The 27,031-nt window shown below is 35.7% G+C and overlaps 1 long non-coding RNA gene across 5 annotated transcripts in view; it reads left to right on the top strand.

The window, feature by feature from the left end:
- LOC105302802 overlaps nucleotides 1-17,301 on the top strand; it is a 31,980-nt gene extending 14,679 nt beyond the window's left edge. For 3 of the 5 annotated variants that reach the window (XR_002776403.1, XR_002776402.1, XR_896860.2), the window contains 2 exons: nucleotides 1,899-3,237; nucleotides 8,204-8,846. This is a non-coding gene — a long non-coding RNA (uncharacterized LOC105302802). Of the gene's footprint in view, nucleotides 1-1,898; nucleotides 3,238-8,203; nucleotides 8,847-15,869; nucleotides 15,947-16,774 lie in introns of those variants that run through there. The other 2 variants (XR_002776400.1, XR_002776401.1) reach the window with 2 other exon arrangements.
- Nucleotides 17,302-27,031: the final 9,730 nt, after the last annotated feature.

Here is a 27,031-nt window from a genome sequence, read left to right on the forward strand (position 1 = left end):
ATGAACCAAAGCACATCCCATCTATGGACCAGATTTAGCCTAAGCTCCCAGTGTGTACATTTAAATGAGATGGGACTTTTAAGTTCCTTGCAAGTCTAAAATATCATGACCTTTTGGTAATGTTTTAAAACTAACTAGCTCTCCTGGGCGCATTCCTTAAATTGTTTCCTTGTCATCGGTGTTTGTTTATTTGGCTATTAGTCTCCTAAGTGAACACTCTAGAGTTTGTCGTAGGAGGAAGATATGACTTCTTCCTCCTGCCTCTAGGAACCAAATGTTTCGCTCTCATACTCTTAGCATCAGAATCAGCTGAGCACGCATGCTCTTCCTATGTGATGGCTGACTCTCTGGTGTGCAGATTGGTCTTGGGGTAGGCAGCCTCTGTGTAAAGCTTGCTCCTCTGCTCCTTGGTGTAGAGGCAAAATTTTAGTCCTTCCATATATTCAACGTAATGTTAATTTACAGAGCAGTCTAACTAGGAGGAAGCTCAACAGTCAAAGAAAGACTTGAGGTTCAGAAGCCTAGGGAAAGGAATGGTTGCTAAATAGTTAAAAAAAGAAAAAAAAATGGAGGAAGTTCCTTAAGAGGACAACTGAATTGAACAATATTCACAAGATCTTGCTTTATCTCATTTTATATCTTTCTTAAAAATTTCCTGCAAAGGAGAACCTTTAGCCATTCCCTGCAAGTCAGCTGTCCCTGGACCAGGACTCTTCTGTTGGAGTTCCTTTCTGTCTTTCATCCAAAAATTGTCACATTTTTTTCTGGTTAAACCCTGGCTGGTTGGTGTTCTTTCTCTTGTCACGATAAGTCACTCATGATGAGAACCCATCATTCTCTCCCTGTAACCGGACTTTGAGAATCTTCACCTTTCAGTGTTTCAGTGGAACTGCGATTCTTTAAATGACCCTCAAGATTAGAAAGAAAATAACGCTCAGGGGCCAATGATATTAACAAGGAGGAAAAATACCTTCCTGGCCAGTTAGAGTTTCTGTGAGGTAGCAGCAGAGAGTATTATTGACAAAGTTAGGTATCCACACTTTATGGAATTGGGAAATATGTCTCAAACTGCAAGTTCTCTAGAAGATTCTTTAATTTTTAAAATTTTAATTACATAAAATATATGTATATCTATTTTACAAGTGTATCCTGAATCATTTGATAACCTTTTAACCAGAGAATGACATGTAATTTCAGGTAGTTAGTTTACATTTGTTTATGATTACGTCATCATTAATTTCTAATTCAGTACTCCTCAAGTATTTCTTTAAGAAATCTTAGGGCTTTATGAATTTTAAGTGGGAAAAATAATTGGTATGTGAATAGAAACTAGGTCCTGGAGTGAGACGCTTCTAGGTGTTATTTATCTCGGCACGTTATGTAAGCTCCTTAAGCTTCTATGTCTATAAAATTGATATAATGTTAGTAAGGTTTAAATAAAATAATTCTTGAAGTGAGTTCAACACAGAGTCTGGCACAAAGAAACCACGAACAAAGAAGCTAGCTTCTACTCTATGGTTATTATTTCTATTGCTGGCTACTTAAAACCTTATCATTTGTTCTTGCTTTTAATTCCATTATTGCCATAGATACGTCATCTAATATTTCAAAATAACACACAGGCACAGACTTAGAGGACAGAGTTGGTGGTAGTGATATGTTATGATCTGAAGCACCCTATGAGGAACTTCTTAATGTTACTTAAATTTCTCCCTTGCCACTAAATTTCTAACATTAAAGATCGAATCCTCATCTTGTATCAGAAAAAGCTAGCTCTCTGTCAAAATGTGTGCTTCCCCTTCAGAAAATTGTCACTGGAAGCAGCTACCCAGACAAGGACTATATTTCCCCATTCCTCCTTCACCTAATGTGGCCTTTCTTCTAATATTTACCTGTAGAATGTGAGCAGAAGTGATGTGGCATTTTCGGGTCAAGATTTAAGAAGCAAGTGTACGTTCTCCATCATCTTTTTCATTCTACCAGCTGGATTCATTTGAAGATGAGGACCCAACAGAAGACTAAACCCCAAGATGGAAGGAGATTGCATCTTTGAACTACATAACAGAGGAAAACTGCCCACCAACTGGGAACACTTACCCTAGTTGGTTAAATGAATGAGAAATAAACCTCTACTACATTTCTGCTACATATTCTGGGGACTACTATTTACTGCCCCTAGCCTTACCCTAATTAATACAGAAATTGACTCTTTGAAGGAATGTTGCTATATTAAAAAGCTAAAGTAAATGCATTTGGCCAAACATTTGGGCAGCAGGTGGCAAAGAAACATGTTGGGTGCTGGAGAGATGGAGACCCATGCTATGTGTTGGCAAAGCATTTTTAAAACTATATCTATGATAACTTAAAAGGCAGAATCTATTACAACAATGGACTAGTGACTGCTATATGTTCTTCTCTTTCTTAATAATTTTTATTATGATTATCTTGTTCCTGTTTTATCATCATATAATGAGAGGTGCAGGTAACTTCTCTATATGTTTGTATATCATAGTACTGAGAGAGCTTTAGATGGGAAGACTTCATATCTCCCAAAATGCTGGACTTTGAGCCAAATGCTCGAACTAGATAGGACTATTATATGTATCCTTAGAGTGAGCAAAAAAGGGTGTGCTTGAATATTTAGTGAAAAGAATGGCAGACTGAGGAAGAGCCAAAACTTGTTTTCTCTTCCAGATTTCGTCTAACCTAAGATTTCATTGGTTGTCAAAACCACAATTTTATGTACTACTAAGAAAGAAAAAATACTGCCAACTAAATATGAATTTGCTTTGAATATTTGTCCTTGATTGAATAATGCATTCTTATCAAAGAGATGATAAAGTGTGAAAAATGTATAGATGAGGAGTAATGAAAAATATTAATTTTTTTTCTGAGAACTGACTGTCCCATCTAAAATAATATTTTCTAATCTCCTCTGTGCCCAGCTGTTGCCTTGAGATTACTTCTCACAAATAGATTATGAATGGAAGTGAGATGTGTCACTTCTGGGCCAGATTCTTTAATATGTGTGTACCTTGTCCATACTCTCTTTTTTCTTCTGTAGCTAAAAGCAGATGACAGTGAGATCTAGGAGATGGCAGAGCCACAAAGGGAAAAAAGAAAAAAGAAAACAAGCCTGATTTCCTGAATCACCAAATGGAAGAAAGCCACCACAGACCAGAAATTCCCATACCGGTCTATGATGTGATCAAGAAATAAACTTCAATTTTCTTTAAGGTATATATTTTCAGCATTTATTATTATTATTAATTATTATTATTAATTATTATTTATCACAGTCAATATGATCTTAATTAACACTTTCTTACCTGGGTTGTTGTAAGGATTAAAAAAGGTATTATATGTAAAGCTCTTAGAAGAATGTTCTAATGTTAGAAGGGTTTATTAAAGCCACTGTTGCTACTAGAACTGTGTCTTCCAAGTCTGAACGTGATGCTCTTCTGAATCATTGTTGTAAGGATTTTAAAAAGTATTATATGTAAAGCTCTTAGAAGAATGTCTAGCATATAATAAGCACTAAATGGATGTTAACTATTATTATTATTTAGAATAACTTTTGTTTTTGGAAATTAGAAAGTTGTACTAGAAAACAACTTGAGTCAATTATTCCAAGCCTTGCCACTTTAAAGATAAAGAAATGAAGTCACTGAGAGGATGAATGACTTGCTTTAAAGTCACTTTATCAGTCGTAAACACTTTAGTATGAATTAATTGCTTTGTTTTAGTCAGGAAAGAGCAGGCTGCTATAGGAATGAAACTATGGATGGGGAGGAATGCAGATGCTTTGGAAGTTGGGTTATTACCTGTGAGGGAAAACCCGGGATTGAGAGAGAGTTGGGAGAGGATGGGAAGAACTACACAATAACATTTTCGTGCTATTCCTAAATATAATGGTATGCCTAAAATTGCTTAGTAAAAAGTAATAAATATATTTGGGTACTTGTTAGCACAAAGTCCCTTTTTCTGGAAATGACTCCCAGAAAAGCCTCTGTAGAAGAGGCAAGCCTAGATGGCCATGTTGATACAGTGTATCCCAGTTCTTCTACTATGGCAGATTGGAATAGAGATGTACAACTCACCCAAACTGAGACAATTGGCGGCTTCTCTTGGAACCAGTGTGGAATTGGCTCTCTGAGAGTTAGATGTGTTAGCTGCGGGGAGCCTATCTGTTATATGTAGCATCATGCCTGGAGTCATATTTATGGCCTAGAAAAAGCTACGTGCAGGCCAAAATCATAGAAAAACAGAAGTTATGAATAAGTGAAAGGATCTGGTCTGTGGAGATAAAAATGGGGGCAGATATTCAGAAAATAGCAAAGAAGAGAGGCCATGTGGTTCCAGGATTTATTGAGCACGACCCCCAGCCCAACAGCTTACTAGTTCCCATCTTCAGCTCCCAAGAGGCTAGATCGGATAGTGTTTTTATGAGTTCTCTCTGTTCTTAAAAATAAAGCCACTTAAATAAAATCTGAACTGGTTAGTTTCTGTTCTTTCAGTCAAGAAATTGGTGATAACACAGTCCTAAGTGAATTTAATGACTAAATCAATTAAAATTAAAATCTCCTAACAATATTCAATTACTTAGTGTAAGGTAATAACAATAAAAGTTTACATCTGCCCAGACCGAAGGTCTTATTAAAGCCACTATTGTTACTAGAACTGTGTCCTCCAGGCTCTCGTGCTAAGAGTCTGAATTTGATGCTCTTCTGAATTGTCTACTATCTTAGAGATCACCTTAATAACGATTTGAGTTGATGGAGTTAAATTTTTCATATTTCTACCACGACAGATAAAATAAACCAAAGTTTTAGATGTTATCCTGTTCAGAATTTCTTTGAAGGGGGTAGGAAGAAGGGCAGAGAGGGAATTTTTCTTTATTACAATAGTAATACATGGTCATCATAGAAACTTTTGATAATATAAATAAATAAAAGAAAAATTCTAAAAATCAAAGTTTACCACTAAACATTAGTAATTTTTAGGACAAAATCTCAACAATGATGAAAATGTAGTCACATTAGTATCTTGAATTGTCCTCAAGAATTCATATAATTTTACTGGTTATATTTCTTTGTGTGCTCATAGATGTGTTGTTGTTGCATCTGTTGTTTTATTTTGTTTTGTTTTCCAAAGAGTTTACTGAGGACCAGAATTTGAATCACTGGGAAACACTTTTTGGAAACACTTCTTTATTTTTGCTAATGAACAATAAACATTTACTTTATTCTGTTCCTTTGTTTCTTAGGAAGTGAAAAATCATTATCTAATTGAGATATCCTGTATGTTATAGAGAAAAGGAGATTCAAACCACGTTCCCAATTCTTTATATTCCCTTATCTGCTTTTTATCAGCAATTTAATGAAAGCATATTTTTTATTTCCTAGCTGTTTGCTTGTGTTTCCTGTTAAGACACCAAATCTAAAATGACTTCAGTTCCAGAAAGGTCTGTTTGGCCGCTCTGGAATCATGATCTATTTCATCCCCTCCTTATTTTGGGCTTTCACTGGGCTTATTTCTGTTCGTTTTCTATGATCAAATATTTCATTCTTTCCCCCATTGGGGCTAACATTTATTATCTTTGTTCCTATTATCTTTTTCCCTTGTTAGATTTAATTGAGCCTCTCTTGTTTTGTTTACCATATTTTAAAAATGAATTATCCTGATCCCACAGTATTTGCTCCTTATACCAAGGACTTACTGCCTGCACGAAATTCTACTTGTTTCATAACCAAAGTTGATGAATAAGAGTTTTAGAGGTGCTTTGCTTTCTTTCACACGTATGATTTTTGCCATTAGACATATTTATCTCTGTTTTCCACTAATAAAGAGGATACAATTGAAAAACTAAACTTCCTAAACTCTCCACTATGGTTTTCTGAGTTCTTTCCACTTTGAATTCCAAACTTTTTTGGAGGGGGCATTTTAAGAGGACATCTTTCTCTGGTTTGGCTTCCAGAGACTTATGTTCCCATTCTACTGAATCATTATCATCTTTTTTAACCAGGAAAGACACACTTTACTTGTTATGTGAAAATTTAGCTAAAGTTTTGTTGGGGAGAGCAGAGGATTATCTACTTAATCTGTTTACACATGGCTGGCAAGAATCATATCTGAAATTTCAGCTACTCTCAGCAGCCGGAACAGGTGGAATGTAAGAGAGTCTTACATTCGGTTAACAAATATTTATGGAATTTCTACTATGTACTGAGCACAGTTCATCTGTGAATACAATGGATATGACCTCTGTTCTCAAGGAGGTCATGGTCTAGCCAGAAAGATGAATAGATGTGTGTTGCAATATGCAGTGTTAACATCTGTGATTGGGGTAGGCACTGGGTTAGAGGAGAGCAGACCAGGTGGGGAATGACAGAGGTAAGATACATATGCTGAGACTTCAAGGACTAGAAGACATAAGCAAAGGGGAGGGCATTCTAGAAAGAGAAAAGAGCTGAAAAAAGTTGAAAGCATGAGAAAGGAGGTTTGAGGAACGCCAAGGACTTGATGTTACTAGTGATGGTGTATGTGCATTGAGAGTGTGAATGTTGTTGGGAAAATAGGGGAACATGTGATGAGATTATGAATGGTTTGTCTGCCATGCTGAAGAATTTACACATTATCCTGGAGATGCTGAGAATCCTTGAAGAATTCTAAACAGTCACATAATGATCAGATTTATAATTTAGAATGAGTCCTCTAGCAGTGGGGAGGAAGCGGGTGGGTACTGACGTGGTCCCAAAGGTCTTTTTTCACATGAATAGAGGATACTTCTCACTTGAGCTGAGCCTAGCTTCACTGAAGGTCAGAGAGGTCAGGACCACCCACCAGCACCTGAACATTTACCTCTTTTTCTACTTTCCTTCTTTTTATTCCTCTTCCTCTCCTTCTTCCTACCCTCTCGGCCTCCTCCTTTTCTCAAACATTCTCTTAAGGAGCTCTTAAACTTGGCAGTTAAAAAAAAAAAGTCAGTGAAAACTTTCCAGTTAGTTGTGAATGTCTTCTGTCTTTTTCTCTATGGTCATTGTTAAATTACTTACTGGCTGAGTTTCCTTTCATGGATGCTCAATGCTCTTACTTTCCCTTTCACTACCTGTATTTCTTTATCACAATCCATTATCACCTTTGATATAGGAAGGGGAAAAATAGAAATTCAAGTAAATTGATTTTATTATTGACTTGTGGTTCTTTCAGAGAATTTATTAGTAGAATATGAAAACTACAAGTGACCTTAATGTTTTTCAAAATGTTTTTTAAAATGTATGCTGTGACTCATGTGTAGCTCATGAAATCAATGTAAAGGGTCATAGCCTGCATTGAAAAAAAAAAGGTCATAACATAATCTATTAGAACAGAACATATCAGAGCTGCTAAATAGACTAAATGTCAAGATTGTTTTATGAAACTTTTGCGTAATTATAGGCATGTGTTTATTCATGCAAGTAATATAAAACATATGTCTTATGAATGGTAATAAAAAACTTAAATTTTTAAAAATACAAAACAATTCTTAAAAACTTTGAAAAAGCCTGTTTGATCAACTTTTTTTTTTTACTCTGAGGGTATGAAAAAATTGAGAACTAGAGAAGCTGACTTGTCCAAGTCCATTAGTGGTAAATACAAGATTTGAACTCAGATCTCCTAATATTCTGATATTCTCTGAACGCAAGTTGATTGATTACCTAACATGAGGACTGGATTGTGGATTTTATTTACTTAATTTATCCTTGAGACCATGTTGTGAAAGAGAATCAGATATTCATGATGCTTTGTTATCTTAATATTTATGAGAAAATAACCCATGTTTCTTTTTCGCTTTGTATCACAGATGAAAACTAGACTTTGCTAGATTGTCAGTTTATGTCTTTATTATTTTTAAAATTCTTTTTTTTTGTGGACAAGTTTGATATATATTCATGCTTATGTTTTAAATAAATATAATCTAGTTCATTTCTTTCTCAGCTAACTGGCTAAATATCATTTTTGCCTTTCCTTTCATATTCTCTGTCTTGAAAAATATACATTTCAGGATGTTTAGGGTGTTTTGTCTTAGATCAAGTAACTGTTAGGTAGACTTTGAACCTCTGCTAGCCTTATGGTTCTATTGCTTTTACCTTTGAATCAATATGTTTGGATTTTTTCTTCTTTTTTTTCCAAGAAATTAAACTTTTCTGTTTTATTCACACAGTATTCTATGACAATATCAAGAAGGCATTGAGGCACCACAAAGAACACCAGATTGGAAATTAAGAGACCTGAGTCCTGGGTTTTCTTGTTACCTAATTTATTGTTTGAATTTCAGCGGATCTCATAACAACTTTGGGCCTTGATGTTTTCATTTGCAAACTGAGGAAGTAGATCAAGATTATTGGTAAGTTGCTGTAATCGGTGTTTCCTAATCCTGTGGAAGTTATGGATTCATTTTCAAATATGAAAATACTGCTTCCTTCCTCTTTCTTTAAGAATATCTTCTACAGTTGGAGGACTCCTAGAGCTGGAAGGAAATTTGAGCAAGCTAGATCATCCATGTCATTTTCTTCCAGTCTCTTACCTTTACTTATCAGTACTTCTTGTTTATTCATTTCATTTATTCATTTAGTAACTCAGTGTTTTTACTTCAAATAATGACATGGACAATACCACTTAAAATCCATTTCTCATGTAAGAATGCTTTATTCATTCATTCTCCTTGGGTTCTGTCACCATGTTCCATGTTGTGGATATAATGGTAAATAAGATAGACATTTCCTTTTCCCTGAAAGGCTTCCATTCTACTAGAGAGACTGACAAAAAGAAGTTACCAAAAAAATTAAAATAACTTTAAACTGTGATAATTGCTGTGAAAGAAATACACATGACATTGAGGAATTATAAGGAAAAATCATTTTAATAAAGAGGGGTCAGGAAGACCTAGCTGAAAAGGTGACACTTAAGCTGCAATTAAAAAAAGATATGAAAATATTTGCATGTAAAAGAGGAAGAAAAGGTATTCATACAGAAGGACTAACATGTGCTAAGGTCCTGTGACAGAAAAGGATGGAATGTGGTTTAGAAACTTAAAGAACAGTATCGACACAAGAATGTCCAAACGTATAGAAAACTTATGAGTTTACTGGAGCCAAACTGAGGACATGCCCCAAAGCAAGATCTCAAAATGCTCGGGAGAAAAGTAGTTTTGCAGTTCTTTTTATATATTTGAAGCTAAAGGTTGGGGAAATGAGGAAGGTTACATGAAATCCGTTGGTGGTAGATTAAAGAGATGGAGAAAGCAAGGTGGGGAGATCCTTATGAGTGGATAAAAAGCAAAATGAAGAGATGCTCTTACACTGATCTATACAAGATAATTAACATTTAACATTTACATTGAACAAGGCTGGTATATAGACAACAAGATCACGTAATCCCTTGAGGGTAGTTATGCCTCTAAGGGGTCTGAAAAAGAGGATCATTCTGGCATTACAAAGGTATGTTAACCTCGATACACAAGAACAATGGACAGAGCTTGTTTAAGGCAAAGATAAACCTTTTACTAAATAAGTTATGGGCTGGGATGTGACTACCCATCATGACCCACCCAGTTACAAATTTATAATCAGATTACCCTGTGAAATTCTCTTTAGCCGCTGAGCTTGTCAGATTTATTACATAGCCCCTTTTTTGTTCACAACAATATCTTGTAACTTAATGAGAAAGAGAATGGTGCAAGATGGTGTTGGACAGATAGCAGGGGCCGGGTTGTATAGGACATTTTTGGACATGGTAACTGCTTTGGGTTTGTTCTGCAAGCCCAGCCTCAAAATCTATACATTTCATTCAATGTATTAATTACTTACTATCAGCTTTATTACTTACTTATTTACTGTATGTATGTATGTATGTACGTACGTACGTATGTATATATGTATGTATTAGCCAGTTCTTGTGCACTATTTTAGATTTCCTGGCCTCAGTCATCTTCAGTTTTTAGCTATGAAGAAAAGAAGAACTTTTTTCCTCTACCTTCCTAGGTTTATTGGTTAGGTCCTGAAAATAAACTGATAAGAAATAGATTAGCAAGAGAAAAAAAAGGAAGATTTAGTTGCATATACACCCATGGGGATTCCCAACAAATGAAAACTCAAGGAGGTAGCCAGGTGATTGAAGCTTGATATATTTTAAGATAAACAAAAGAAAGAAGTTTGGGGCTTCTGGGTGGGAAATGCAAGTTATGAGAAGGGGAAGGGAGGAAATGTGTGGTAAATAAGGGTTGTTTTGTTATGCTGCTAAGAGCAGGCTCTGGGTGTAGCTCTCTGCCCGGTAAGAGACACCTTTACAAATGGAAATTTCCTTTTTAAATGTAAATTTCCTTTACAAAAGGGGAAATTTATACTCTATTGTTAGGCAGTTAGAGGAAAGTAAAGAGCTTTTCCTTCATCTGCAGGTTCTCAGTTGCCTTTAGCTCAAACTAATCTGTAGGCTAAATAGACATATTTTGGGGTGGCATATTCTGGTACCCTTCATTCTGCCCTTTAAAGCTTTTTTTTTCCCCCCCATGAAAAGGCATTTATGTGGAAACAAAAAGAAAAACAAAGGTTAGTGGATGAAGCAAATTATAAACCCACTTTCAGAGACCAGAGAGAAGTCGGTCAAAAATATTTCCAAATGTTGGGCTTAAAATATTTTTAGATAATGAAGTGAGGATGGCAGTGACAATACGACTTTCAGTTTCCTGCTTTACTGTTTGAATGTCTTGGTGATGGCATATACGTGAGTGTCACAGTCATGGTTATTTTTTCAGAACAGAGCACGGAAACATCACATTAGCTAGTAGGACCCTTTTAGATACTCCCAATAAGGATTTGGGCAATCAGGTGTTAGTTATCGATGGTGTCAAAACAGAAGGATGAGGGAAAAATTGGAATTGTTTAATTACTGACAAAATATACCAAACACAGGAGCCAATTTACAATGAGGTGAAAACACTCAAAGACAACAAACATGGCTAGAATACAGTAACCCACAAAGATGTACTATCCTTTTTTATTGAGGCATAAATTTTTTTCTCTCTCTACAATAACTCTATTTTTATCAAAGATAAAGTAAGACTAATTTGCAAAATAAATCTAGTCTTATTAAACTTGGCCTGATTATTTACATAAGTGCATCAAGGATAATAATTGACCATTTAGGCTCTTTTAAGTCTGGTTTGCTGGGAATTTAAATAAGGGAACTCAGATCAGACTTTTAAAAACCTCTTGAGACTAAGAAGCCAAACCAAGAATTTTCTATTAGCCTTCACCTGCAATACCTATAGATTTGGGTGAATTCTTCCTTTCTCAAGGTTCCCAATATGTTTTAAAGTTCCTAGGCCTGTCAGGAAGTGATCTTCCTTACTTTCTTGGAATGTCAGGAGTACTATAAACCAGGTATCGGTTAGACATTCCAAGAGGGCTTTGTAAGTATTGGCTCCAAACAGTCAACCCTAGTTCCTTAAAGCTCTCAAGTTATATTAAATTTCATATGAATATGCATAATTCTCAAATATGGCATTCTAGTCAAAGCCTTGGTAGTATAACCAATGTTTCAGATTTTGTTCTGTTTACAAGGAGAACAGATTCTTACTGAACTTATGCAAATAATTATAATACCATAAAAGTAAGAATATTCAATAAGAGTTTCTAAAGGTATCAGAAAGGGAAAAAAATTAAATGTTTCATCTTTGTTCACAAACAATACTTTACTATATTGTTGTAAGTTAGATAGCTTAACAGAAAAGAGGAAAAAAAATTCTTTAATACGGAAAATACAACTTTAAAGAACCAGTAATGTTTCAAACAAAAAATCCATACATAATGATGATTATTCTCACTAGTTTATTCAGTCCCATGAAATTATTCTTGTGCTTGATATTGGGTTAGCACTTTTATGAATCCATTAGTTTCTCCATTAGTTTTGGAAATTTTTACCTAGTCCAGTGGCATGATTTTAAATGATCAGAAGCCTATACTCCAGAGTACTTGCCATAGTCTTTTTCATGAATCTCCTTGAGGATGAAACATTTTCACCTGTAATTGATTGCCAAAGCTTTCAGAAAAGAATGAGTACAGCATTAACTGGGTGAATGACAAAAGACTTAAAAATGGCCATAGTTAAAGATCTGATGAGAGTTCATTATAGCACAATTGACAAGTAAATTAGGTTCTTTCTATGACATACAACATTTTATAATAACTGAAATTATGACTGATACCATTATACAAGGACATATGAATAGCAAAGATATTGACAAATTTCTAGGAACTTTATACAATTTCTGAAACACTTGTATTAGTAACATATATTCATTAAAATGTAACCTAAAGAAGGTTAAGCATCATTTATTACTTGACAATGCTTCCCATATAATTTAATATATCAAATAGACTGAATTAGCTTAACTTTTCTCTTTTACAGAGTGACAAAACCAAACCTTTGAGATTTTCCAGGAGCCCTCTGGGAAGTCTCAAAGTTATTTTGAGATAAAAAAAAGATCCCATTTAGATTTTATGTCGGGAAATTTGTCATAATGTCACAAGGTTTGATCACCTGATTAAATAGGATCACAGGTCACTATGGAACAATACTTAGTTATCTATTTAACCAAAGTGATAATAAAAGATTTCAAAGGTAAATATGACTATATAAAAAACGTTAGCACTCTTAATGTTAAGAAGATTCAGTTTTTTTTAAGTAATCAAAAACATAATAAAGACCATAAAGCACAATAAATTATTTTGGTAAGATATAGAGTGTCTGTTTCTTAGGTATATTGCTCAACAGGTAAAGAAAAATCTTTTACAATCTCTTATTAGGAACAGACCAATAATCCAAACTCCAGTTTTGTGTCAGTACACTGTTGATATTAAAGTTTGTTTTAAAACCTTATGATAAATACATTTAATTTTAGCCAACTTGACCATATAAAACAAGATTTTCTCTTTCTCTTTTCCTTTACAACTTCATATATTCACCTATGTTTTTGTCCTTTATTTTCCTCTTTTGTGCCTTAAACAACCTTTAAATAACCTGAAACTATTTTAGGATAAAATTACTCTCCTCTTTCTTAAAAACACATCCTTCATATCTCAAAACACATTTCATTTTCCTTGCATACTTTGCATACAGAATTTTTTCCTTCACTTGTATTATTCCTAGTAATTCATTTACATATACTAAAATTCATAACTCTTAGTAGCCTTAATTTCTAGAGAAAACAATGAAGTAGGCAATTGTAAACTGTGTTTTATATATCAGCATTCAATAGATTAGCAAATTTATGAATATACCAATTTTATAATTTTTAAAGACATGTTTTTTTATAGTACAATTTTTCAAAAATTATAAAAGAATATAGTAAAAGAATATGTTTACTAACACACCCAAATTTCTTCAGTCTCTGTAATAAGAGTCCAAAAGTAGCTAAATTTATGTTTAGCAATTAATGTTTCAGTATATTTTTCTTATTTGGAAATGCTCTAGAGCGTCAATGAATGTCTATCATTAAACTTAACTAAATATTTTGCCAAAAAGATTTTGGAAACTATTTTTAAACATCAAGACTCATTTATAAGCTTTTATTCCACTTGTATCTATTTAACTCATGTGTTCTTAACTATTATGCTTGGGTTGTTCACAAAAATTCCATGAGACATTAAACAAAGTTAGCTATCATTTAAAGCATTTTCTTGTTAACAAATTTTGTAACATAATGTATTTAGGGAAATAATAAAAGTAACAAATAAAGAACCTAAAAGTTAAACATATGACTTAGGTTGAATTTATAATTTTATAATCTTAAACAACTAGTAGAAATAGCATAAACTTATTTGACCAATAAACACAGGTAGAATAAAATTGTGTCTGACAACTTGAAGACATACCTATTTTTACTTAACCTACAATATTAAACTATCCTTATCACCAAAGATTATCTCAGATCATGTAGACTTGATAAAACAAAACAAAACAAAACAAAACATTTGGGTTAGTTTCTATTTTTCTGACAATTTTAGGAAGACTTAATTTATCTATAAGTGCTTATTTCTTTCTAAACCAATTAAAGCAGAGCTCTTTTACAAATTTATTTTCCTTGCATACTTTGCATACAGAATTTTTTCTACTATCATGAGGTAGAAAAATATCACATAAACAAAACACACATATGTAGACATACATAAACATAGAGACAGACACAAATGAGATCTTAGACCTTTCATTTAAAAATTTTATCCATGAGTCAGGTACAATAATACAAAACACACTAGTTTATGTAAAATAGTTGGATCCAAATTATGTTTTTGGCAGATGAAACAAGTGAAAGTTATCTGCTCAATGATGGCTACAATTTTTTACAAACATTTCTGGAGAAGACTTTTAAGATTTCCATTTGCCTTTGATAAGTAAACTTATAAAGACTGTATACTAAATTTTGGGTAAAGGGCCTTTTGCAAATTTATTTTCCAAAGGCCTCTTTTTAATTTTTTCTTTTTAATTTTTTTTAGGCTGAGGCAATTGTAGGTAGTTGCTTTAGCCAAAATTATCTTTTTTGGATGTTTACATTTAAAGAGGATGGTAAGATGTATACTTCCAAGGGCCAGAGAAAGAAAATAAGTTTTTTAAAGAAGGAGTTTGGAAGCATATTTGCTTATATCTAGAACAATTACTATTTGGTTTTTTTTTTGTTTGTTTTGTTTTGTTTTTAATTTTAGTATAGGGCAATTCAATGAATTCTTTATGGTGGAGATCCAAAATACAGTCACAAAAGTCTTTACTTGGGAAGGCCTGGAGCTGGTGGGGTCTGATTACCTAGTAAGAAACAGTAAATTAGCCTTGCTGTATGTTCTCAGGACCTTTGTTAAAGCTATTTCTTGGCTATCAGAATTCATATAAGTCTCACAAAAAGTGTCTTTTGTAATTCTTAACATTTTTAAAAGTCTGATCTCCATCTCCCAATCTTGCTATGGGAGTTTTTCTGTGTTTTATTTTTTTGGTTGGCCAAGGCACTTTCCAATCCTCTCCCTAAAGGCCACATATGACAAGACCACAGCTAACATCATACTCAACAGTGAAAAACTGAAAACTTTCCCGTAAGATCAGGAACAAGACAATATTGCCTAATATTGCCACTTTTATTCAACATAATACTAGAAGCCCTAACAAGAGCAATTAGGCAAGAAAAAGAAATAAAGGACATCCAAGTCAGAAAAGGAGAAGTAAAACTGTCTCCATTCGCAGATGACATAATATTGCATATAGAAAACCCTAAAGACACCACCAAAAAATGTTCAGTAAAGTTGCAAGATATAAAATCAACATACAGAAGTCTGTTGCATTTCTATGCACTAATAATAAACTATCAGAAAGAAATTAAGAAAATAATCCATTTAAAACTGCATCAAAAAGAATAAAATCCTAGGAATAAATTTCACCAAGCAGATGAAAGACCTGTGCACTGAAAACTGTAAGATATTGGTGAAAGGTATTGAAGAAGACTCAAATAAATAAAAAGTATTCTGTACTCATGGACTGGAAAAATTAATAGTGTTAAAATGTCCATAATATCCAAAACAATCTATAGATTCAATGCAATCCCTACCAAAATTCCAATGGCATTTTTCATGGAAACAAAACAAATACTCCTAAAATTTGTGCTGAACCACAATAGACTTTAATAGCCAAAGCAATCATGAGAAGATCAAAGCTGGAGGCATCACACTTCCTGATTTCAAACTATGTGAAAAAGATATAGCAATCAAAACACTTGAATCCCTTGCTCTCTCAAGCACATCAGGCATGTTCCCAACTCAGAACCTTCCACTTATTGTTCCTTTGAACAGGCATGTGATTTCTGCAGATCTTCACGTGGATGGTTCCCTCACCTCCTTCAGTCCTTCGCTGAGATGCCGCCTTCTCAGTGAGGTCTTCCTGGTCACCCTCCATCCCCACTAACCATAGCCCTTAGTATTTCCCTTTCCTATGCTACTCTTCTCCAAGAACTTCAGCTGGTTACAAACTGAGAACAGGGCCTGGGCAGAGGTTAGCAACCAGGTGCCTATGTCTTCTCCAATGTACGTAATACGATAGCATACATATGTACATTTCCAAGACATAGGCACCTGGTTGCTAACCTCTGCCCAGGCCCTGTTCTCAGTTTGTAACCAGCTAAACTTCTTGTGAACATAGGCAGAGTGAGGTGGGGAAGAGTTCAGAAGTGACTCCCTCCTAATAATTTGGGATTTTCTTAGTTCAGTGTCTGTTAATTATATGTATAGTTTGTTTCATTATCTTTACATTATTAACTAAAAAATATTCTACATTAACCTACAATAATGTAAGTTACCACAAATTTTACACAAGTGAATTTTTGTAGCCTTCATTTTTCACTAGTTTGTTGATTATCTACATCCTGTCCATGAGGACAAGAATTTTTATCTGCTTTTTTTTTTCTTATGCCTATATCTCTAGAACTTAAAACACTTCTGACACATAGTATGTCATTAATAAACATTCGAATTAATGTTGTATTAGTGAATGGCTCACCCTGTGTATACATATACTGTGCATGACTCTCCTGCTCTCAGAAGCTAATAGAAACCATTTGCTTAATCATAATATTAACAAGACCATAACCTAAAATTCATAACACCTTACATTTACATAACACTTTTCAGACTATAAAATGCTTTCACATTCATTGTCTCATTTAATCCTCACAACAATTTTATATTCTCCTTTTTCGCAGGATGCCAAACTTGAGAGACATAGCGTTTTTTCAAAGTCACAGGAAACTGAATCATGGAGAAATTGAGTGTTTTGCTTAAAGTCCACACAAGAGAACTGAGACTCAAACTCATGTTGTACTGACCACAAATCTGATGCAATTTCCACTCCAATATCCCAACTCTTTAATTCTGTACTGAGTCAGTTGCCTACATATCCTTCGATTCAATATCAGTAATATCTGTCTACTCTCCTTGGCCAACCAGGCTCAAGACTCAGAATCCAGTTGTTCAGGTTTGCTTCCGTTCTTATTAACTGTGCTAACCTAGCAAAACTGGAGCTGGCTGACTGGCTCTGCCTGGTTGTAAAACCAGGATTAGGTAGTCTGAAAAAAAATGTTCTCATCTGCAAAAATATAGATAAAAATTCAGGCTATAAATACCCAGGACCAAAGAGTCTGTAAAACTCAGCTTATATAAAATTGCGTGCAGATAGGGGCTTAAGCAAGTTCCGGTCAAATCATTTAAATATGTTATCCCAAAGCTTTAAAATTACAATAACCCTTTAAAAGAAATGTTTTTTTTTTTTTCTTATTTTTTCCTCAATTCTAAGAAAGAAAGCCCTATCTTTTCAGCACTGCCCAACTTCTTATAAAAATGGCTATTGAATACCTACTATGGATATGAAAATCACAATGCTATTTCTTCCCTTCCTGTTCATCCATAAGCAAATATTTAGCTTTCTTGGGTTTCTTTGTAAACTTTCATTGCTCTTAGTCATTCATCCTCATTCTTCTTCTCTCCCATCTTCCATAACCTACTCCTACTTACAGAAAATTCATTATTATTAGAGTTCGCTCTGTTTTTTCTTTCCTCATGTCTTCCCTACTTCAACTACAGACTGCTTAGAGTTTAAAATTCACTTCTTTGTATTATCACAGATTGTAAATATTCAAAAGCTGGTGACTAAGGGAAGGGAGAGGAGCCCCATTCATGATTTGAACCAAAGAAAGAGAGAAGATATTATCAGATGCCCCATTTTAATGGCATACAAATAACATGATTCGAACTAGTTCAGGTGCAGTCTGCATACATCTGAAAGGAGGAGATGGACTGCTGACTTGGCAAAGGGTTGTAAATAAAAGCTGACTTTGGTTTGGCACCTATAATTACACCCAAGCCATAACTTGCATTTTAATAGTCTCAGAAAGAAGGAAGAAAGAAGGAAAGAAAGGATGGAGGGAGGAAAGGAAGGAGGGAAGGAAAGAAGGAAGGGAGAAGGGAAGGGAGCGAGGAAGGGGAAGGAGAGGGGGAGGGACGAAGGAAGGAGACAGGAAAATAAAATTTTATTTTTTTGTTAATAGGATAGACTTAGACATTTAGTTTTCTAATAGAATTTATTTTAAACTAGGACTTCTCTTATAGAGTACATCCATGAGAATGATAGAATAGAAAATGCTATAATTACCTAGACTTCCATAATAATTGTTTCACAGATTCCATAGAAAGCATTAATTCCAACACCAAATTAAAATTTAAAATGGTTAGAAGAGAAACAATCCCTCTACCTAAATCTACATGTCAGAAATACATAAGTTTAATGGCGTTTGGTGAAAACTTACTGGGTACAAATATGATATTAAGTCCTGCAGGGGAAGAAGTATTTTTTTCTCTACCCTCCTAGGTTCATTGGCTGCTCCCACTCCCAATCAAATTGATAAGAAACAAATTAACAAGAGGAAAAAAAAAACAGATTCAGTTTATGTAGGTACAGCAGTTCACAAAGAAATAAAAGCTCAAGGAGGTGGTCAGAAGATTGAGCTTATATACCATTTAGGCTAAACAAAAGAAAAGAATTTTGCTTCTTGGCGGAGGAGGCAAATTATGAAAAGAAATGTACAATAAAGAAGGGTTATCTTGTTATGCAGATAAGAGTCTCTCAGGTGATGAGTTGTCTCTTGGAGTGGCTCTCTTCCTGGTATGAGACACTTTTACAAATGAAAAAAAAATTTTATAAATGCAAATTTTCTTTAAAAAAAGGGGGAAATTGTACTCATTTGCAGGCAGATAGGGGGATGTAAATAGCTTTTCCTGCATCTGCTGGTTCTCAATTGCCTTTAGCTCAAAATAATCCATATGCCAAAGAGGCATATTTGGGGCGACATATTCCGAAACCCATGAGTACTAATGGTTAACACAGAAGAGTTCCTGTCCTCAAGGAACTTTATAACTAAAAGAAACGTAAGATGCATGAAAATAACGGTAGCACAAAGCAAATGTGTTTCAGTAGAAGTATAAAGGGCTGTGAAAGCCAATATGTATAGTTTGCTGATGATTGAAAGATTTTAGGCTTTATGAAGAAGGTGACACTTTAAGAATGGGTAAGATTTGTATTTCTGATAAGTGGAGAGGAAATGGAAACCATGGAGGCAGGAAAGTTCAGGAAATACTTAGCAATAAGTGAATGGTCATATTTGGTTGAAAGATATATTTGGAGAGATGACATGGAAAAGAAAGCACGTGCCAAATCATAGGGTATTTGAGACTGTCTGAGCAGTTTCATTTTTATTCTGTGAGTCCTAGGGAGCCGCTGAAGGTTATTGAAAAGAAGCCTGACACATTCAATATGAGCTTTAGAAAGTTCTTAGACTGTGATTGTAAGATGTTTAAAGGAGGTGAGACTAGAGCCTGGGAGTATAGAGAGGAAGCCATCATGTAACCCAGGAGCTGGACAAGGTGGAGAAAATGGGATATATATAAAAGATGTTTAAGAAGTAGAGTCCACGTGATTTGGCAACTGATTGAATGCTTACCTATTTGTTTGGGGGAAAGAGAAGCATATGGTGAAAAAAAGGTTTAAGTTAGGATTTTGTAAATGACAGGTCAAATTGATTTAGCTAAAGAGTAAAACAGGGAAATTTGCAAAATTAATAAGTTACCAACCTAACTTTGGGAATGACAACGATAGAGCTAGGGAAGGACTATTGAATCAAGGCCTCAGATGTCATTCTTCCTCCATATCCTCTCTCTGAAAGTAGCCTTTATACTTTCATACTATAGACAAACTCTCTCCGTGTTTGAGGATCATCACCATAGCCAGTTCTTCTAGATGAGGGACTAGAGAAAAATGGAATCTGCCCCTGGGCCAGCTTGGACTTTTCCAGAGATGGACACCAAGAGGTGGGTGGGGGTCACATATTCGTCTCTTGGGCCAGTCACTAGACTTGATTGATATTTGAGGTGCTATTTTTGGCAGCTCTCACTAGAAAATCATGATTGGGGTTAAGGGAAAGTATTATTGGCATGGCCACAAGGGAATTCCTTATGGGTTGTGGAGCCATCTCAGCTTTCCCAATGGAGACATAGAAAAGAGAACAGAGGAGTACAAATTGTGACTGGGATTCTGGGCCACTATGTTTGGGAGGGTGGTGATGCCTTTAGCAAATAGAGAAATAGGTTCGGATAAACTATTTTATTTTATTTTATTTATTTTATTTTATTTGTTTCACCTGTAGCACCTGGTCTTCCTAGGTAGTCTCCCATCCAAGTACTAATCAGGCCCGACCCTGCTTAGCTTCCGAGATCAGACGAGATCAGGCCCATTCAGGGAAACTAATTTTATTTTGGATATCTTATTTTTAAGGTTTATTAGGCTATATATGTGGCATTGTGTAGGAGGCTCTTAGAAATTAGGATCTTTAGTTCTTAGGAGAAGTTGGTTTTAAAAACCATGATTTGGGAGTCATTAGCATATAGGTTATGATGAAACTAAATGGATAAGATTGCTCAGGGAGGATGTATTCAGAGAAGAAGGTGGAGGGCAGAATCTAGGACATTTACATCATTCGAATGGTGGGATTAAAAGGAAAAAGTTGAAAAGTAGACTGAGAAGAAGCTACCAAATAACAATATCCAAGAGAGGTAAACAGGTAAGAAACTGTAAAAAAAAAAAAAAAAAAAATCACTGTTTTGCAAGTTCCTTTTTGTCTTCCTTATCAAATCAACAAGTTCTCTCTGGAGTACCTATCATGATCATTGCCCTTTGATAGGGCACCAAAGGAAATAGAAAAGAATGCGAAGACACGGATCTTTCTCTGAAGTGAACACTTGCCAACTCTCAAGGATGGGTTTAGGTAATGGTGAGCTATTTGAGAATGTGCTGAGGCAGGGGCCAACATGACTCCAGCTGGCCAGCATACTGAATATGTGGCCCATTTACCACCTTGGCATAAGTGCCGGAGTGGCAATAAAAGAATAAGGGGGAGAACTCAATGTGATTACCTGTGGAAGCATTTGCTTATTAGTTTGTTGTAATAGAAAATTATGTATAGGACATAGTGCCTAATGAGTAAATGGGTGATTTCAAAGTGTGATTACTTTCTTCGCTTAGAACAAGGCTAGGCTTTAAAATATTGTATAATAATTGTTATTCTTTAAAGGAAAGTAATCCCCTTAGTTTAGACAATAATTTTTTTTTTGTTTATATATTTTTTCCAGCTGAGTTTCTTTAGTAAAACGATAATAGATTGGTAAGAGATGTCATCATGTGGTGGAATGATCAGTGTATAAGAAGGTGGGAAATCAGGACTCCGGTTACTACCATCATCTCTCCCTTCCCGCCTCTGCCCCATCACACGTACCAACTGTATGCTCTAGCTGTGCAACTTTAAGTCACTTAATCTTTGGGTTTCAGTGGCCTCAACTGATGAGAATGATAATATTTCATTGGCCCAAGTACAGGGACTATGTAGATAGTGTCTTAAGTTTCCATCTGTTATGAATATGATCATTCATCCATGTGACATGTATACGAGGGATACAAAGCTAAAAGGATTGGTTTCTGCCTTCAAAGAGCCTCGAGTCTGGCCTGGGAAACAGGGAACATATTATTACAATTTAACACATAAGCTGTTGTGAAGGCAAATGAAACAGACACAGGGCACACAAAGACCAGGAATCCCATGTGAGTCTCATGTCAGTCCAGGGAAGTTTGGGGACTTCCTCAGGGGAAGTAACACTTGAGCTGAGCTTAAAAGGCATCACCATGACAATAAAGAAACTAGGGATTTTGGGTAGAGAGAGCAGCACATATTTTAAAAAGAAGACACATTTTGAGGAAGAACGAAAAGTAAGTTCACATTAACGGGATATAAAGAACAAAGTATGAAGTTGTAAAAATTCAGGGCTGGACAGATGGTCAGATATTATTCAGAATAATCGTGGAGCACTCATTGGTAAAGGGCAATGTGCGAAGTGCTGGGCAATGTGTGAGGTCTGCTTCTTAATGTTTCTGAAGATACTAAAGTACTTTTGTTTGCTTTCTGCTTGTTTCTCCCTTTCTTGCCTGCTGTAGAATTTGGAGTCTGCAAGTTGAGAGCATTTCTGGGTTTATTCTAGGCAGATCGACTCCTTCCCTGGCTGTGTCTTGTTCTCACCTATTCTAGGTTTCAGCTCACTTCCTTCTGCTCATCGGTCATCCCCATCATCGGTCTCTTGACTTTCAAGCTTTGTTGGAATCTCTACTCCTCTCCTCTCTCATTCTCTTTGTTGGGTGGGGTTGGGTGTGTCCACATCTTTTTATTTCTTCACTATGATTTTCATGTGGTTTGGGGAAAAAAAGAATAAGTGGCTATGTTCCATCTGCCATCTTAAGCCAGAAGCTCCTGAATTTGATTTTTGCCATGTGTTTAAGGTAGCTATGGAATATCTACATTGAGATGTGTGATAGGCAATTAGCTGTAGGTATGGATTTAAAATTCAGGAGACAAATCTAGATTACAGCTAAAGATCCGGAGTTACTGGTGTAGAAACAATGGGTGGGGATGAGATTGCCTCGAGAGAGCATGCAGAATGAGAAGAGAATAGGAATTAAGCCTGGTACTGGGGACTATCATGATTTAAGACAATTGTTTGTAGGATTCAATATTCTTCTAGAATTAAGGAGACTAATGATCACTCAGGACTTTCCCCTTTTGGATAGAAAGGACTCAAATGGGCTTTTCGAGTTCAGGAAAGTTGCATTTAATATATAATAAAGGTGTAAAACAAGTAGTAAAAAGATTAGGTGTAACAAAGTTGAAGAAAGGAGGGATAGGAGTTCCTTGGATGAGAGAGATAATCAAGGGTGTCATCATTTCCAGATGATACTATCTGATTTTTTTTTTTTTTTTTTTTTTGGTTCCGGGCCCATTCTTATGAGTCTGCTGAATGCCAGCTAACCTAATCTGCTCTCCTATTCTTTTCTTCTGCTGAGAATGTGGCTCTGATTCAAGAGCTATTGTACAGTGAGATATGTTCTCATAGTCTCCAAACATTCAATAAATATTTATTGAGGTCCTAAAATATGCCAGATTCTGGGTGAGGTGCCAGGGATATGAAAATGTATAATATTCCTGCCCTCAGAAAACATACATATGCATAAGCTGCCCCTCATGCTCAAGTCAGTGGTGCTAACTGCCATTATTTTATTAGCAAGAGTCTTGTCATTAGCTTTTAGGGAAAGTTTGGCTATCCCTCATTCTGATAATTAGACACGGAAGGTCTTATTTTAGTGCCCAGTGTGGAAGTCTCGTGTCTCTGGTTAACTAAAGGGTGAGGATTTTTTTGCACTGTCTCAAGAGTGATACATAGGCATTGCCTACTCCAGTACAGCACAGTGCCTGGTGTTTAGTGAGCTATTACTGTTTATTAGTTTTTTAGTCTTTTTATTTTTATTACCTCAAATTATTATCGTTATTAAGCAAGGATTCTAAAAAAGCATAAGCCACAGCACAATTGCATATTTCAGAGAGGTCCAATGAAAGAAAGGGTTTTTTTTTAAGAGTAAACTTGAAATAATCACAGTTGGCAAACAAGTCATTGGTTTAAAAAAATACAACTAATCAAGGAACGATTGTTGATTGATGGCAAGCAAGGGGAGAAGGCGGTCTCCATGATTTTGTACAAACATCAACATCCATACATAGATGAATTCTTTTAAACCCGGAATTTTAGGTATCATGTCTTTAATCTCAAATTAAAAAAAAAAAAACTCTATGTTTTTTTAGTTTCCAAAAGAGATAGGGAAATTTTAATTAAGTAGGTAATAAGGATGTAGGTTGGCACAAGGGTGAGTACAGAATTAATCTAGTATGGTGCATTATTATTATTATTACTAAAACTGATTAAATTTGTAATTAACATGACAATACTAGTGACAGAATAAGAAGTAGGGAATCGGACCAGTTCATATCAGGGCTTTTTCTAGTTTAGATGAATTTTCAAAATTTATTTATTCATTTCTTAATTGATCCACTTGATCAACAAATATACCCAGCATGTGCCAGGCACTGTGCTGGTACAGAGAGGAACTCGATGCCTGTTTCTTCTAATGGAGATAGCCCCTAATAGCTAAATGAAATCCCACCAAAGAAAGTTACAGTGCAGAGTAAGGAACTGTAGTGTTGCCTTGCAGCCTTGTTTTACTCCAGTTATCTGGTGCTGCCACCTGCTGGGCATTTTCTTTTTCACAGAGTTTAACCATAGGTTTGGACAGAGAACACAGAATTTCCTCCGTGGAGTCGGCTCCCATTTCCATCTTTGCATACCGGACCATGGACTTTTTCTGGCTGAGTACACACACCTTCCTTCTTCCTCGCCAGCAACCCCGACATGGCACCAACCCTAGCTCCTCCAGAATTGCAAGCTCTTGTCAAGTAGGCGTGCTGAGTCACCTGCCCAGTATGCCCAGGGCAATTGCCTCATATCTCTCCCTCCCACAGAGTTTTGATCCCGAGCTTCTGTTGGAAGATTTTGGTCTTTTATAGTTTTATTCCCGCTCTTGTGAGAAAGAGTTTCTTACCGGGATACCAGTAGCGTGTGGCTGAGTTGCTTGACATGGGCAGGAAGAGACCAAAGGCCTTTGCAGTAAACACTTCTCTCCAATTCCAAACTTACTCTCACTTCTGTGCAGGGCAGCAGTGTCGTGGGTGGGGTAGTTTACCAACTTCCTCATGAGTAGTGTGGTTCGGGTCCGCGGGCAGCTTCAAAATGCTGAGCAGAAGTCAGGGCTCAGGGGAGTAAGCATTAAATAGGTCATTTGCTTTGCATCATCGGTTCTTAAAGTGAGTCAAATGCCTTCAGGGGTGGTTTCATCATTAAAAAGGAGCCCAACAGTACCAAGTCCACCAGTGATTGCATGGCCTCCTGCCTCCTCTGGCCCTGCTTCAAGCCAAGGGCTTCCCATGAATTGCTAATGTTTGACCCAGAAAACATTAATCTGCTTGGTTATTAGACTACTTGGTTGGGCACAAAATCATAGAGACTGCCTTCTCCCATTGCTTGCCGTCACATCAAAAATTATTCTGGATTTTAGTAGATAAGAATGACTGTTAGGATAGTAAATGTTTTCTTTAAATGTAATGCTCGCTTTATGTTTTTTTATCCTAAATTAAATCGCGAAGTAGAAAATAGGCTAAAGTGTGCGCACATTTATTTCTCCCTGGAGGACTGATCCTCCCAGCCCCTCAAAAGGTCTTATTTTAAAAAACCCAGGTTTATCCTTCTTGACTGTGAAACTTTAAGAACATATCCTGAGCTCAGTGACATGCACTGAACCACAAGAAAAAAGGCCAGAGTGGACACAATATTAAACAAATTAATTGCTGAATCTCTTTTCTGACACTTTCTTGGTTCTTTTTCTTTCTTCTCTTAGCTCTATAAACCATTCCATCAATTCCTTTAGCCACCTTCCCAGTCTGATTTTTTCTCAGGCTCTAATTAATATTCCTTTTTCCTCTTCCTCCTTGCTAAAACTAGTAGCACTATGGACCACTTTCAACTCAGCCTGGAACATTCCATATCTGAATTATTCTTGGATGCAGCCCAGCCCCTTCCCTTTATCCCATTTCTGAGAATGAAGTGATTTTTGTAGAAAAAAAGTTGATATGGAACTTGGTATGGATTTCAAGGGCCCCCTCAGTGCTCCATCCAATAGTCGAATGCTCTCCACAACCCTGTCACGATGTCCAGTGAGTTCTCGAGGACAAAAGAAGCCCCTGAGTAAAGGGATTGAGGAAGCCTGGAGGGGGGTGGCAGTAAGCAATTAGGTCAGAGGCAAGAAGACCTGGGGGTGCGAATGTGGGTTCTATAAGAAATAGGAAGACAGGAGGTGTGGGGTGGGGAGGGAGGTGGAGAGAGTAGAGGAGTAGAGAACCTCGAAGGTGAAGCGATTCAGCAGAGAAAGAAGGAACCAACTCTGACCTGGAAGTGGTCCTTGAAAATTCGGTCTCAGAAATAGTCAAGATCAAATCTTAATTCTCCGATAGATTCCATTATGTGAAAGGCTTATTTTAAGACTTCTCCCTTTTCCCCCCATTTCATTGTAATTCATCACTTTTCTTCAGAGGTGTACAGTTAAGAGAAGACAGGCAAGAGAGAAGTGAAAGTCTAATGATATTCTTTTTTTTAAAGAAAGCCTTTAAAAAGAACAATAAAAAAGCAATAAAAAAGAAATTTTTTCCTCCCAAAAAAACAATTTTTCCTTTCAAAATTTTAATTTAATGCCTAAAAACAATAAAAAAATAAAAAAAGGTTTTTTGTTTTGAATCAAACAATATTGAAATACAAAAGCAAAAAAAGAGGATCTCTCCTTCCAATACCACCCATTAAAGAGCTCATGTTAAGTTTGATGGATCTTTTTATTTTTATTTTTTTATACTAACATATATAAAGACTCCCCCCCTTTTTTTTTTTTACAAAATGAGATACTGTATACACTCACACTGTAACTTGCTTTTTCATTTAATAATATGTAAACACATAGTAATTTCAGTAATTTCAGGCAACAGATATACAATTCTTTATTCACCCCACTCTCTCTTGATCGAGATTTAAGTTATTTCCAGTTTTTTGGCACTACAAATATTGTCAAAAGAAAAATCTTTATACACATCTCTTTGCAGCCTGGCCTTTTTATTTTTAAAAGATAGATTCTTAAAATTGGAGTTGCTGGATCAAAAGGTGTGTACACTCTTAATTTTAGTAACTACTGCCATGTAACTCTCCCAAAAGATTTGGAGGTGCGCACTTTGCATTATCACAAATGATGGCCACCATAAAAAATTAACGATTCCTCTATAACAGAACTCAGCTTAGTGCACGGGCCTCTACTGTCACTTGTTACCTGATAATTTACTCTCGGTCTTTTCCGATAACTCAAATTAACCATCCAAACTTATTGTTCTAGTTCTTTTGCTCTTGGATGGCCTCTGAGTGTGAGGGATGCTTGTGTGATATGGTGG

Source organism: Pteropus vampyrus, unplaced genomic scaffold, assembly GCF_000151845.1.
Source record: "Pteropus vampyrus isolate Shadow unplaced genomic scaffold, Pvam_2.0 Scaffold283, whole genome shotgun sequence".
NCBI lineage: Eukaryota > Metazoa > Chordata > Mammalia > Chiroptera > Pteropodidae > Pteropus > Pteropus vampyrus.